This window comes from Aptenodytes patagonicus, chromosome 2 (assembly GCF_965638725.1).
Source record: "Aptenodytes patagonicus chromosome 2, bAptPat1.pri.cur, whole genome shotgun sequence".
Classification (NCBI taxonomy): domain Eukaryota; kingdom Metazoa; phylum Chordata; class Aves; order Sphenisciformes; family Spheniscidae; genus Aptenodytes; species Aptenodytes patagonicus.
In genome coordinates, this window is record NC_134950.1 from 96,790,113 (window position 1) to 96,805,536 (window position 15,424).

Here is a 15,424-nt window from a genome sequence, read left to right on the forward strand (position 1 = left end):
AAGAGAGAAGAGCTGTACTTTGGGTATTGGAGGCAATATGAAAAAGTCTGGGGGCAAACAGAGAAAGTTTAAACAAGATGGGGGGACGGGAAGAGGAGAAAGACACAGAAAAGGAGCGTAGGTTTAAGGCAAAAAAACGTTGAGACTGATGCAAAAGTCTTTTTCTAAATCAATCAGAAAGTGTTCCCAGACTTTATACTGTGCACATCTACTCTTGATCTCCTTTTGAAAAATCAAGAAGTATGAGTGACCACAAAAATTATGACCAGAAGCAATTAAAGCAATTCTGCACTTTAAAGTATTACCATCAGTCTCGGTGTGGGGGTGGGGGGTAGTGTTGAAAGCAAGGAATGTGTTGTCTGAGACTAATGATTGAAACATTTATAGCAGCTCTCCAAAACTCAGGCATACCTCAAAAACAGAAGACGAGTGATGAAAACTGGTATATCCAATGCTATCCTATCCTAATTTAATTTTGTGGACTTTTAAGTCCAGGTCTAAAAAATAAGCAGCTTACATACCAGTAAACTGCAAATGAGTAACATAGTGGCTTTTTCATCATATGGTATAGTAAATAGATGCTCAGACACACATGCCATTTCATTGGAGCACAACTGGACCTGTGTGCTCAGCCTTTCAAGGAAATGAGTTTTCCAGACACATTCAGTGCTTTTTTTCTCTGGCTATTCTTAGCTTTTTATTTCGCCAAGTAAAACCTGAGTGAGGATACTTACCACAGCTACTGGTTCTACAGACTGTCTGTCTCTTGTTTAAAAGGGAGGTTGTGTCTGACACTGTACAGAAGTGTAGATATGGGAAGGTGTTGAAGAGTGTTACCTGTATTAGTTCAGTGTGCTAGGAACAGCAATATGGGAATCAAAGGAGTACCCTGTCTTATCTTCCCACCACATCTTTACCTTGGCTTTCATTCACCTTCATAGTCTTGGGATCTAAGGCTAATTCAGCTTGGAAGGGACCTCAGGAGATCTGTAGTCCCACCTCCTCCTCAAAGTAGGGTCAGCTTGGAGGTCAGGCCAGGTTGCTCAGGACATTATCCAGCTGGATCTTGAAAACCACTGAAGATGGAAACTGCACAAGCTTTTTGGGCAACCTGTTTCACTGCTTGACTGTCCTCATGGTGAAAAAGTTGTTTCTTATATCCATTCTGAAATTCTCTTGATTGACTTACATCCATTGCCTCTCATCCTCGCACCATGCATGGGAGAGAAAAGCCTGGGTCTATCTTGTTGATGACCTCCTTATATGTACTTGCAGATTTCTGTTAGGTTCCCCTGAAGCTGTCTCTTCTCCAGGCTGAACAAACCCAGCTCCCTCAGCCTTTTCTCACAGGGCAAGCGTTTCAGCCCCTTGACCTTCTTGGTGGCCCATTGCTGAAATTGTTCATTTGTCACTGTCTTTCCTGTATTGGGGGGGGCAAAACTGGATGCAGTATTCTAGATGCGGTCTAATGAGCACTGAGTAAAGAGGGATAATCACTCTCCTCGGTGTGCTGGCTGTGCTCCTGTTGATACAGCCCAGGATGTTTTTGGCCACCTTTGCTGCCAGGGCGCACTCATGCCCAGTTGCTGTCCACCAGGAGCCCCCAGGTCCTTCTCAGCAGAGCTGACCTCTTCTCTTTGCATGTTTTCTTGTTATCCCTTCTGTGGCTTATCAAGGAGATGTTACTTTTCTTCACTGTCAAGGCTCTTCATAGCCTGTTCTCACCTGGTGGCTCTTAGTCCTTATGCAGAAACTGATGCCTACATCAAACTGGACAGTGATTTCAACATTTCTTTCCATTTGTTAAATGCCCATGTGAGCATTTTGGGTTTTCTCTGATACTGCTTCTCACACTGGGGAAGAGCTCTCTGTGATACCCACTTTCCTGTTCTTTTTCAAACCTCTCCTTCACAAACTCACAGTTTCTTGCAATGCCTACCAAAACAGCTGGCAGCAGATTTCTGAAGTGGTGAAGAGCCAAGAGACCTGTCTGTCATTTTTATGAGTTTAATTTCATTATTCCAGTGGACTCTTCCTCCAGCCTTCATCTGCTTGTTGTCATTTGTCATACAGTTAGCACATCAGCTGTTAGGGGCAGGAACCATCACTGGACTCTACATTTTGATGCTGGATTTGTGAAACATTTAGTGTGCTGGAACCCAGGCCCATGACTAAGGCTGCACTGAGATGATACTACTGAAACTCTTGGTAAAAATAACCACTGACGAGGGATGTGGTTCCCAGCAATCCAGCTGCTACCCTTTGAGCTATTACTGATGATGCATGTTTTCACTCATACCCTGTTTCCATCCCTCCGCCCACCCACCGCAATCTAGTCTTACTGGTAGCCTCCCATTGAACCTGGACAAATCAGCAATAGTTTAATTCCTTTCTGCTTGTGCTTGGAAAAATGTCAGTCGCTCTTTGTGCTTAGATTAGTTAGTGATACTTACCTTACGTAGTATCTCCATCTGTTGTCTGCTGGAGCACCAAAGGCTGAGGTAAATCCATGTCATCCATCTGGCAGCCATCTTGATAACAGTCAGATGTACAGAGAAGCCTATGATATTCATTAGCAAAAACATAGCTCTTTTCCTCTCCTTCACTTGTGTTCCTTGAAAATACTTTAAATAATTCTAGGTTGTTTTCACAGTCTTAGAATATTTGAAAACTCTCATGTTCACCTCCATTAAGTTGTCACATGCCAATAGCAGATTTGGTTTTGCTGGTGGTGACTTGAAGGAAAATAGCTGGTTTGAGCTGTTCTTTCTGGATGTTATGAGTTTTCTGCTTTGTACACAACTGTCCTAGTTGGAATTTTTTTAGAGTGGGTGGAGTATGTGTGTATGCGTGTGTATATATATGTACAAAGAGCAAAATATTTCATTGTTACTTTCAGTTTTCTATGCTAACACACAGTTAAATCACCAATAGAGGTTTTATGACATGGCAGGCGATTCTAAAACCTGGATGTAATTATGTGTTTCCTCAAATTCTTAGCTACGTGGGAGGTCCAGGGTTTTACTAACAAACCTAGAGAGTGCCATGGGGGTTTTTGGAAGCTTGCAATGTGAAATACCAGTGTGTCCACCTGGAAGATGTCCTCTCTTTTGACTGCAGGTCCAGTCAGAGACGGCAGTTGAAACTTCTCTCCATTTGAAGGATTTTGGTGGTTTTGTGATGGCTCTGTACCACTTGTTCCCAGAGCCTTGGTTCTTACAGTATCAGAATGAGAAGCGTAATTTTTTTTTGTTCTTTCCCATGTACCCATGTACTGTTCTGCTGTTCAGCTGTACCGCAACAGCTACTTATGTGGCTACACTGTGAGGTGGATCTTTTTCCTCTGTGGTTCCTTAAAGCCATATCATTTCCCTGATCCATTTCTCAGTGTTGCCCCATGCCCTCAGCAAAACTGAGGAGACAGCACTTTTCTTTTTGGAGGCAGCATAAAGCCAGAAGTGACTGGGAAAAGATGGGAGGAAAAAAAACCTGTAAGGTGGCTTTGCCACTGGATAGTGTGCTGCAGCACTGTGGCCTGAATGCATAAACAACACAAAGGAAAGGTCATGGATCAGTGATGGAAGTGAGCAGCCTGGGTGGAAAGAGGAGCCTTTGCTAGCTGGGAGTCTTCTACCTTTTCCTTCCATGTACCTTGGACAGCCAGAAGCTCAGTCCTGGAGGAAAGAAGGGAAGGAGTCCAGAAGTAACTGAAAGAAAAGTCAAGGACTAGAGAAGAAAGGACAGAGTAACTTGGATGAAGACATACAACTGTTCTTGTTGAAAGTGTTTTGTCACTTAGATTCTAATGGTGGCATCCTAAGTGAAACACAACTGTGCAACGCTCACGAGATCCAAAGGCCACTGAGTCTGTAGATGTGTCCCATGGATTTCAAATTGGGCTCTCCATATCTTCCCAAACAGGTGTTTGCCATTGTCCTTCCATGCAATTAATGTGAAAATACTTTCACATAAAAAAGGAATGTTGCCTGTTCAAAAACAAATGAAAGAGTCAAGATCACTTTTTTTTTCCTGCCTCTGTAGTCTGGAAAGTTGGAACGAAATGGCAGAAACCCAGCCTCTCGAGTCTTCAAGAGTGATAACATTGACAGCATATCCCATGAAAGGCTTTGGCACAAGCAAAAGAAAAAAAATAGTGCATCAAGAATGTCTGTCTCAGGTGTGGCTGAATTTAGAGCATGTTGTTAGTTTAGAGGATGATGGATGAATATGTAGAGAATGTGGTATACCCAGCAGGTGTGTCGTCAATACAAGTGAAAGATATTCCCAGCAACTGGGAACAGACCAGAAGGGACTTCCTTCCAATTTGTTTTTAAACAAAAAGGAGCAACTGAAGCCTTGACTGAATTTTGAGCTCACCCCAACATGATGTAAATAAAAAATGAATTTCCAGTTACGAATGCTGCTGCAATGTACAGTTATTGTCAGTAGAATAATTTTGCTGCTGATGTCTTTTTTGTAGGCAAAAGCCAATGCAACCCAGTCAAAGTACACTTGATACTATTTAAATGATTACTTAGCAAAAAGTGCAATAAGTTTCAAAAAGCATGTATTCCTGTGGTTTGCTCTGATCTCTAAACCTCATATATTTGCAGTTTGACTGGCTGAGGCTCTTTAAAACAAATAACTCACAAATGAGTAATTCTGCTGCTGAATATATCAACCAATCTTTATTGCATCCCAAATGATGAAGTATAATGGTTATACAAAGTGCTTAAATAAGCCATGGAGCAATTTCCAGCAGTGATATATATGCTGAAACCCACATGAAATTAATATTAGGTGAAGGAGTAAACCTGGAAGTCTAAAATAACTAGATTTCGTATTGGTTATGTGAAGCTATGAGAACCAGCTGCTGGTGGTTTCAGCAGGAATCCACAGATGTTCAGAGTTTTCAGTCTTACTGTCTATAAAAGTATGTAGCTAGTAAGGAGGGTAAACCTTACACTTTTGCCGATATTTTTCCAATATTGGTTTAATTACAGTCTGGTGAATAGAATTCTGGCTAGGAGGTTGGCACAGTAACTATCTTTAGTCTTTGGCCCTAGCCTGAGAAGTGACTCAATTTCCCCACTCAGTAATTCTGTTTTCCATGCTGTTTACAGTTGTAGTTGTCTTGTATCTCCTGCTTCAGCATGTCTTCTCCAATACTATCCTAGGGCAGAAAGTTCTTCAGGAGAGGGACTGTCATTTTGTGCTCCGTCTACCTAATGAGACCCTGGTTTTTGACCGGGAGTCCTAGGTTATTACCACAATCTGAATATCTGTATGCCTACAGCAGGGTTAAATACATCTTTGTGAGTGTACATAATGCATTTGATGTAAGAATAAACTCCTGTTTAAAATGTGCCTAAGCACTGATGCTATGCAAGTGTGTGTCTTCAGAGATACAGGTATGTATTGGTATGCATACACAACCACAGAAATATGGAGGGGGGGGGGAGAAATCTTGAAACCAGTAGGAAATATGCTCTAATTCTTTTTGCCACTTTTGGATAAGAACATGGGCTTTGTCATAGATGAGTTTACTTGATAGCTGTTTTAACATTTGTGCCCATGTTTTACACACAAAAGATACATCTTGCAAAGAGCTTTTGATCAAGTGGTCTCTAAAATCATGCCTAAACCCCTACGGTCATCATCTGCATCATGATTAGCCATTGCAGCTCAGCTGTAGAGTGTCCCTAGGAAATAAGGGCCGGGGAGAACAGTCTAGGTGCATGTGTGCATATGCGTGAACAGGAGCACCTTTTGAAGTACACGGTGTTAATAAACCCCCCCTGATTTTCAGCTACCACTTCTCTGATCAGAATATGAATTAGGCTACAGAGAATAGCCAAACAACAGAAGGCACAGTTGGGAAGAACCGTATTATTCTTATCATACCCGTCCTCAATTTCCTTCATCTTGCTAGTGTGAGACACACATGGACCTAGTAGTGACAGCCTAAAACAGAATGTGACAAGTAAGCATCGCTTTGGGGTGCATATGCTGCAAAGGATTTGTTTTTGCAGTTTTCTAAAAATTAATAATGGGAAGAAATCACCTCTTTTGAGGATTGCTTGCGTCCTCCTGCTCCTGCACATGTGTTAAATCCAGTTTGCATAATTATTCCGCCATATAACATGTTGTCCTAAATCAGCAATAGTGAACTCATTTTCTGATTCCTGTAAAATAAGAAAAGGCGTTAAAGAAATGCCTGTTCTGCACAAGGCTTCTGCTTGTAGAGATTTAAACGTTCTTTACATTTTGTCATTGCATACTTAAATGCTTACTGTGCTTTTTTGTGCTTGGTCTGTTCTCGGCTTATGGCTACTCTGTAGTGCTGTTTCTAAGTATTGTTGCTCTTTAACAAGAGTATAGCTTTAGGAATGCTCAGGGTCTGTCTGAAAGGAAAAATTAAAGGCTTTTCTCCCTCTTCTGAGTACTGGACAAGTAAGTAGAGTCTTTCATTTCTGTTTCTCTCTAGCTTACCTACTGTCCTTCAAATTTAGATACGTTTTTTAGCTTGCTACACTACCCTGGTGTTCTGTTATTGGTTTTGCACTTTGGAGGTTGTGATTTGTATGAATTTAGTAATTAAGGGGGAAAAAAAGTGAAGTTGACTACTTTGGAAACTAAAGTACTGAATTTCTCCAAAAGTCATTACAACTCGGGCAGTTTCCCCCAGTAAAGAAGGAAACCCAGCTATTTTAGTGGCACTGGAAATCATGAAGAATATTTCAAAACCACCAGTAATCTGCTCAGGTAAATTGCTGTATGCAGCAGTTGAGATCTTTTAATTTCCTAGGGAGCATAGATTTTTATGATGCAGTATCTACAGTAGCGTTTCCCAGACAATACATATTAGCTCATAAGTCTAAGAAATGCAGAAAGATGAGGATATTCCTTCGTAGCATAGCAACGTCCAGGGCATTTTGTGAAGTTGTACCTGGCCAAGAAATACAAAGCATCATTGCTGTTGTCTTGGAAATCTATGCTTTTTAGGAGGGAGAGAGAAAAAAAAAATACAGCTTGTTAGGCAGGAAGAAGGACTTTTTCAGGTGTTGCGTGTGCCTGTAAGATTTGTGATGCCAGCTTATTTTGGTGTAAGTCATATTCAGGTGTTCTGGAGATTCTGCTACTTAAACAATAACTCTCCAGAATGGTGGATTTAATGAGCAGAAAAGGAAATATTATCAACAGTGCTTTATATGAGATTTTTCGTCTAAGCGGAAATAAAATGTTGGGTGCAATTTGTTTCCATTGTTATGCTATGTATTTGGAAGAAATACATCTTCATATTGCTGCAGTCTCTTTCCAAATACTTGTATTCTTTATTTAGATATAAATCTTTTATATAAATTGTTGATGTGTGCAGTATTTTACCTCACTGAGCTATTTATCTCAGCATTATTATTAAGCATAATGAGAAAAAGCATACAAACCAAACCATCAGAAAGAAGGAAACCTGACTTCTGAGCACGGCAAACACTGAATGCCTGCAGCAACCAATGCCTTCTGCAGGAATTGCAGGTGCTTAGCACTGCTGAAGAAGAAATTCTTAGAATCTGCTGAGAAGTCGGGTTTCTGCTAACTTATACCAGTTTATCACCTGTTCCTTGCAGGCATGGTAGATATTTTTTTAGAAAAGTGAAGGATTGGTACCTACAGTCTCTATTTGTTCACAGTTTATTTTCTGAGGTCTGTGTCGTCTTTGCCCTTTTTACCTCTGCTACAAAAAACCTGATAGAATGATTCTGCCTGTGGGGTGGGAGATTTGGGTAGGAAGGATAGAGAGAATATGGACAGCCTGTGCAAAAGGCAGTCCTAAGTGTTGATTATTAGGTTTGGTGTGAGAATCCGCTTTACCATTTTGGTGCTTCCAAATCACTGGATTCCTTCCCCAGGACACAAAGTTGCTCATTTTCTGTGGTGACGACACAGATGATAATAAATAGATTGTCCCATCTGTTCCCATTTGTGTCACAACAGTTCTCTGGTAGCAACTGCTCAAATGGAAAAGTGATACCAGAAAAAGCATTTCTTGGCTTTTAGTTGTTTTGCAGTGGTATATGGGTGTTTGAAACAGGAGAAGATTAGCACCGTGAAACCAGCTAGCTCAGTAGGCCATCAACTGGGAGGTTGCGAAAAAGCATGAGGAGAATGGATATTTTTCCACAGTAGACCTAGAACTGCTATAGGAACATGTCAGGCTAATGTCTTCTTCACCCTGGTGCTTTCAAAAGGGGGTTGTAAGAAGCTGAGATGTGGGAGTGAGTAGTAGAGACACATCCCTTTTGGTGGTTCTCCCTGTGAGTCCTGTCTGTTCTATGGAAATGAGAATTTTTGACTAGTCAAGCACAGAGCAGGGAGTCCATCACCGGTATTTAGGAATCATTTATATTTATCTTTTGGTGGTTTTTATAATAAGATCACAAGTGGCAAGGCATATCCAAATGTCCAAGTGCATGGGTATCTGGAAATATCTCTCTGCTGTGTACACTGCAACAACTCTGCTTTTAATAGGATTAGGTCAATCCTTTCATTTTTTTTATGTCTTTCCTGCACTTTTTCAATTTCTTACTAATCATATAAAAATAACCTTTTCAGTGGCAATAGAAGTGACCCTTTTGTGTCTGGAAAGCATCTCAAAAGCCATGCGTTGTTTCTCATTTTTTTTGACCACAGGTCAGTTTAGAATGCATATTTGCACTCAGAGAAGTGTATTGTGGCTTTAAACTTGGAGCATTGTCCATGACAAATTTAAATGAGCTTGACTTTAAAATAAAATGCTTGCAATTTAAAATAATGTTGTGCATAAGAACACAGTGTCTCTTTCTGGTGGGACCACAGAGGCTTAATAACTAGCATTACTTTTGGATGAACATGTTTAACGGCAAGCTTTCTACTCATTCTGCCACAGCACCAGTCCTCTTGTGCATTCTTCCTGGTGCTTGGAAAAGATGGAGCAGCTTATCAAAGAAGTTTAATCTTTTCATTGGCTGTTACCCATCTTAATTTTTCAGTGTCATATTAGGTATTGACTTTCTTTTGTCAGGCAGGCTCCTCTATAATAAGCTGTAACTTTTAGCGTGCAAGAAAGGCCGTATTTGTTCTTGTGCATGTTCATGCGTGTGTGCGTTTGTGATGAGTCTTCGGGGTTTTTTTCCTATTCAAAGGTGCTTCACTAGCATTGGAAAAGGTGACTAAATGAGATGATATGAAGAGCTACCTGGTGACCACTTAGGCAGAATATAAGCAATTAAACTCTTTCTTGTTTGCACCTTCAGGGAACCTGTAATATGGCTCAAGAGAGAAACTCTTATCTTCAACAAGACCCCATAGGGCTTAGCTTAGGTGGGAAGGGGACAGAGCTCGGATGGTGGCATGCACTGCACAGCAGAGAGGGATCTGTTCCACAGATTTGGCCAGGCACAAAGCTGCAGCTCCTGCCAAGGGGCTGCAGCCGCTTCATCCCACGTTGAAGGCTGAGTCTTACCTAGAAAGACAGTCTGTGCCCCATGGCACGTCCCTGCTCAACCTGGATCTAGAATGGGTGTTTCACCTTTGAGAACAGTTTAATATATTGTGTTTGTTGATAACGTCGTTTTCTTTCTTATATTTTCTGCAAGGTACTGCCTGTATTTCCATAATTCCATGATTGTTTTTCCCCAAGGATGAGGGAGGTCAAGGCAAAGAGAGTGCTTTGCCAAGATGAAGAACAACAATGACTTGTAACCCAATGCTGTTTTAATTGTGCAGGCTGCTGCTGACAAACAAGCCAGTCTTTCTGCCAAACATACGATTTTCTTCAAGGTATTGATCTCTAGAGGGGAGTCTGACATCCCTTCCCCTTTTTCACCCCCATGAAGGGCTGTGAACTGCACTAGTTGGAGTGGAAACTGGGATATTATTTGATTGATGTGGCCTGCGGGTGTATGTTGGCAAGTCTAGTCAGCTGCAGTATCTGTAGGCAAATGCTCCTTGTGGCCGGTGGTAGCTGTTGCTTGGGTTCTCATCTCAAACGAAAGAGCAGGGTCGGAACCAGGGCTCCTAAACACAGCTTAGAAATCAAACATTTCTCTCAACCATGACAAACTAAAACCTTTAGGAATGGAAAGGAACCAGGCTGGTTAGAAAGTAAAAAGGGAGGAAAATGGGGATGGCTGTGGGAATGTTTGGGCAATCCTTCCCCCAGCCCTGGAGCCCCTAGAAAACTTGATTGCATAGTACTGCTGCCATGCCTAAGAGGAGTTGTATCTAAGGTGGTGTGCACCCAGTTCCCTTCAGTAGCTCAACGTCTTTATGCTGTCCTTCATACTTGCTTTAAGATGAGAAATCACTAAACTAGAAAAAGAAAGAAGATTTGGTTTGGTAATACTGTCGTTACCAGAACGCCATGAAAGAAGCAATTTACTTAAAGAGGAAAGACCTGTTATGTTATACCTAACCATCCAGCTCAAGTATGCTGTCTCCCATGATGGCAAACAGCAAGCGCTCGGAGAACAGCAGAACACCAGAGCGAGTGTGAAAACAGTGTGATCCTTATCTACTGATCCTGCTTAAAGCTATGAGGGAGCTGCTGAACCAAAAATGCAGTTGGATCACTCTGTTTAATAGTGACTAGAGGATCTGTCTGCCATGGATTTGTTTAGTTCCTTTTGGTTCCATGTAACAGGTCCTTAATTATGGTATGCACAGTGTGGAAAAAAATGCACCCTTTAGTTCATTTGAAAACTGATGCCTCCCTTGTTCTCTCTCCTCTTTTCCCCTTGCTTCTGTGAGAAGTAGTGAAGGGTTTTTCCCTTTCCACATTGAATGAATTAATGGTTTGAAGCCATTTGGGACACTCAAAGGCGCTCACATGATATTCAAACCAAGGACAGAACATTCTCACCCGTACGCAAAGAAAACCTCTTCCATTCAAAATGGTTCATGTACAAGCAGAGTCCATGAAATCCAGGGAGTACACAATGTTCCCATGGACACATGGTGTTCCCTGCACCTGTATATGAGCTTGCAGAGGTGAAGAGCTCTGTTGGGGGGAGAAGACGGCTGGCCAGAAAGGGCTGATCGTACTTGTGTGTTCATTCCCTGAGAAACCTGGAGCACCACTGGAGGCTAACGCCCTTCTGCTGTTCCCCACAGGAGGACAAAGCAGTGCATCAATCCCAAACTGGTCCATTTGCTTCGGTTTTAAGAGTTTAATCCCGGAACATATCTGTATATCTGCTTATCAGACTTTATAGAAGTTCTCTGTTGAAATTTCTCCATTTTCTCCTTTGGATATGTGTGTGTGTTTACACATAAATGTATATGTGTGTATATACATGTATGAATACGTAGAATTTACTATATACAACTAAGAAAAAAATTGATTTGGTGAAGGGAAGGGTAGAAAACTTATAATGGAACATTGTGACTGCGAATTTTAAGCCATGACAGCCAAGACATTCAAAATTATGTTTCCTGCAGCAACCGTAATTTGTCTACGCTGGTCATAAATACAAAAGTGTAAATCTAGGAGCATACACACTAATACAGGAAACTTCATTATGTGCAAGGGGGCTAAGTTACAGTTGTAAATTTGCAAATTTGAATTTCATGCCTGTTATGTGTTTAAATTTCCTATGATAACACTGAATTAATGTTGTTTCACCATGGAATATATTAAGAAAGGCTTAGCAATTACAGGACCGTAGCTTTCATTTAGATGAGAATATGACATTGCATTAAAACAGTATAGTTTATGTACATATTTCTCCAAAACATGGGCAATGCAGGACTGTTAAAGCTTGACAGCCGCGATGCTGCTAAGTCTCGTATTTTTCTGACTTAGACTGGTGATGGCAGTAAAGCATGGCTGGCTTTTTAATAGTTTGGCTGCTGTGAAGTTGCTAACCCAGTTTTTGGTACGTGTCATCGTTAACCTTGCGTTTGTGTTGCTGCTGTCAAAATACAGGTACAGCTTTTTCCTCCGCCGTGTTTGTCACTCGTTCATTTTGTCCCCCCGTCTGCAGCCGGCGGAAGGGAGGGAACCGAGTGAACAGCCACAGCACGTAACTTCTCCTGTCCCCTCGGCATGTTGCACTCACGGTTACTGCATCTGGGAAAACTTTTTTTTTTTCCCTAATGCCAAATATTTGTGGAAAGTGCTGAGGTTCATCCTGTTTTTCAGGACTCTGGACTAAAGACACTCTGTGGCCTTGTGCTGGCTTATTCCCCAGCTGTTTTTCCTCCAGAGGTGGGGGCTTCTGCCATGTATTGTATTTTCTCTCCTGTGCAGCTGTGAGGTAGCTGGATCCAGGCTAGCTGATGATCCTTTGCTGTGTATGGACTAACAGAGACTACTCTTACGGTAACCACTTGATTCCTACTGCCAAGGTGTCCAGAGTAGTGCCCTGGTGTGGCAACGTACACAGAGCTCAAGTATTTGCTATTTTATGCTGACAGATGAGTTCTGGTGAATCCTGTTGCTGCTTAAGACAACTGTACCCCAATGCCCCAAGCTGCTGCAATACTTCGTCCAGCATATATTAGCATAAACCACTGAGAGAGGCAATTTGCAGCTGGCTACGGCGGGCTGTGAACTGCAGTGGTGGAGGAACAGGCATGTGTTTGTTTTATCAGCTGCTGCAGGGGCAGTAATCTCAGACAGAAAGGTAGAGCAGAGGGCTGGGGATGAAGAATGCTCTAAACTATCACAAAGCCATGTAGAAGAGTCACAGCCCTGAGTTTTCGGTGATGCAGTCTTCAGGTACATCTAGGCACGGGCGAGGCAGGCTGGCAGAGCACTGGTGTCCAGCTACTCATTTCTATACTAAAATTAGCATCCTGAGAGGGAAAAGCTTGCAGTTTTAGTAAGTATTTGGCTTATTTATTAAGCAGAGAAGGAAGTGTGACTAATGACTATTAAACATGTATCACTGAGGGTGGATCATCATAAGCTTCCATTTTATTATTAAAAAAAAATTATAGTAATTCAGTACTCCTAAATGCTTTCATCTTGGATGACTGAAAAATGCGATGTCATTATTTGCGATATTCCCTACAACATGGCCTCAGTGGAGTCCTATAGATAGTGTAATTACTGGGAAAGCACTCTTGTTTTCCAAGGCTGTTGAAAAATGTCAAAGATAGTGCACTGCAGTGTTTGAAATGGAAAGTAAATAGAACATTTAAAGTAGCGCTGTGGTGAAAAGCTCTGATGGGACCAAAGAAGTGGTGCAGTTGTCTGTGCATGGGCAGTGCTGTCCGCCAGGCATGGCCAGCGCCTCACAGCAGCACTCTGCAAGGGGGATCAGTTCTACCTTTTCCCAAACCTCTTTTCAGCTCCCCAGAAACCTAAGGGCGGTGGTCAGGCAGTGGAAGGAGGGACAAGCAGGGCTTCCAGGCTTGGGCAGCATACTAGGAGTCGGCCGACACACAGGCAGCAGAGCCAGCCAGTGTCCTGTTAGCTTCTCCAAGCATTGTGCTGGAGCACACCTAAGTAGTGGAGAGGACGTAGCTAGAAGTGGTGGCTGGAGGTGAGAGAGCAGAAAATGTAGTGGGAAGAACACATTGCTCTCAAGGGGAGCCTCTAAAATGTCTGTAAATTCATAAGGAAACAGTCTTTGGGGCTGCCGTTTGCCTTGAACCTGGAAAGGGATCAAAGTCAATGGGCTTTAGACTGCTCTGTTGTTAAAGGGCAGGAGAGTTTAGAAAGGAGGACAGTGATGACAATGGGATCTGTTGGACCACAGTATGTATTTGCTGGGGTGCCTGGATATAAACTTAGTAATTTCATTTTGATCTGCCAGTTGGAGACTCTTGTCCTATGCTCTTCACGTTTTAGGTGTAGCTAATAAACAATTATGTAGCTCTACAACAAACAGATCAATATGTTTGAGAACTAGGAATTTTATCCTTATACTAACTTTAGTGTTGATATAATACTTACTGCAGTGATATTGACTGCAGCCAGGTGGTGAAGGGACAGTATAATACGGGATTATTGCCTTGCCTTTTACCATAAAAGATTTTTCTGCATTATAAGGCTCTGAGAAAAGGTTAGTACCTAATAATAATAATAAAGTTACGCTTACTGTTTTAAGCATTTGTCCTTCCAATCTTTTTAATACACACATGCGTGCACACACCAAATTGCAACAATTCTGTATCTAGGCTAGTAACACCATGGATTGAGTCAAAGAAGCAGTTTTCTTATAGACTTGATAATCCAGGAGAGCCAGACCCTACAGTTTATTACATCTTTGAGTAACTTTGCTCACGTGGAATTTGACGGCACTGATAATGTAAGTCAGACTGTTCCAGGTACGTTTGCAAGATCTGACCACATTGGGTCCTTTCCCTTGTAAGTGGGAAAGAGAGTGCTGTTTTCATGTGCCTGACGTAATCCTGCTTCTTTTGAAATTGATAGCAAATACTCACTCACTATGAATTGTGGGCACTCTGCTCCTTTCGGGGTTTAGGCTATTACTGAGTAACTCGAACATGTAATTATTTTTCTTTAGTGTCCTTGTACCTGTGGGAGTGAAAGTAGGTACCTGCCCAAATGGAGTGGTCATGCTTAGGTTCACGAGCCACATCTTCTGGTTGAATAACTAAATGTCCTGAAGCTGGGAGTTCAGGATTAGTTTTGGATTAGTCCCCGCAAGCTTTGAAGTGTGTTCAGTAGGTTGCTGAAATATAGTAGCGGTAAATATAGTGGTAGATAGGGGTGAGGTGAGAATATAGAGGTCTGCTGCAGGATTGTATCTTTATTTACACTAGCAAATGTATTGGGTTGTTGACTGAGGAGTATCTCCGGCATTTGCAGCTGTGACTTTTGTATAGCAGAGGACATGTTTACACTTCATTCATTAGTGTTTTTTCAAAAGCTCTTGCGTGATGTATTTATTGTGCAAGTTTTTTTTAATTTGGGGTACAGGATATGAATTCATTTGACAAGTTTATTCCTTTAGCAAGTTGGATAATCATTTGTGATTCACAGTTTTATTCACTGGGGGGGTGGGTTATTAATTTAACTTGCACTGTATTCCTTATCAGATATTTATTGACTGGTTTACACTGTACAGAACAGGATTTGAGTAAATCAGCATGCTGTAAATTTGCCTTTTTTAACAGGTTTATTGCTTTAGCAGGTATTCACTTAGGATTTTGCTGCTCCATCATAAAACATTCCCAGGCATGGAATACATTTTTGAGTGAGATAATATACTGTATAGACCAAGGTGTACATATCAGCTGTCATATACATATAAGCAAAATAAGAAAAGATGTTTTCTTCTGCAGACCCCAGCAATCTTGTGCAAAAGTACTTATTTCAACTGCAGTGCATTAATGGAAGGCAGAAGTAAGATATTGCATGACCTAGAGGGCATGAAAGAAGAGCATTACCATTTTCTTTTCTTCAAAGGGGGAA

At 41.6% G+C, this 15,424-nt stretch overlaps 1 protein-coding gene across 9 annotated transcripts in view; it reads left to right on the forward strand.

The window, feature by feature from the left end:
• Positions 1-15,424, forward strand: part of FARS2 (phenylalanyl-tRNA synthetase 2, mitochondrial) — a 254,593-nt gene that overhangs the window by 155,096 nt on the left and 84,073 nt on the right. The gene's annotated exons all lie outside the window — the stretch shown is intronic.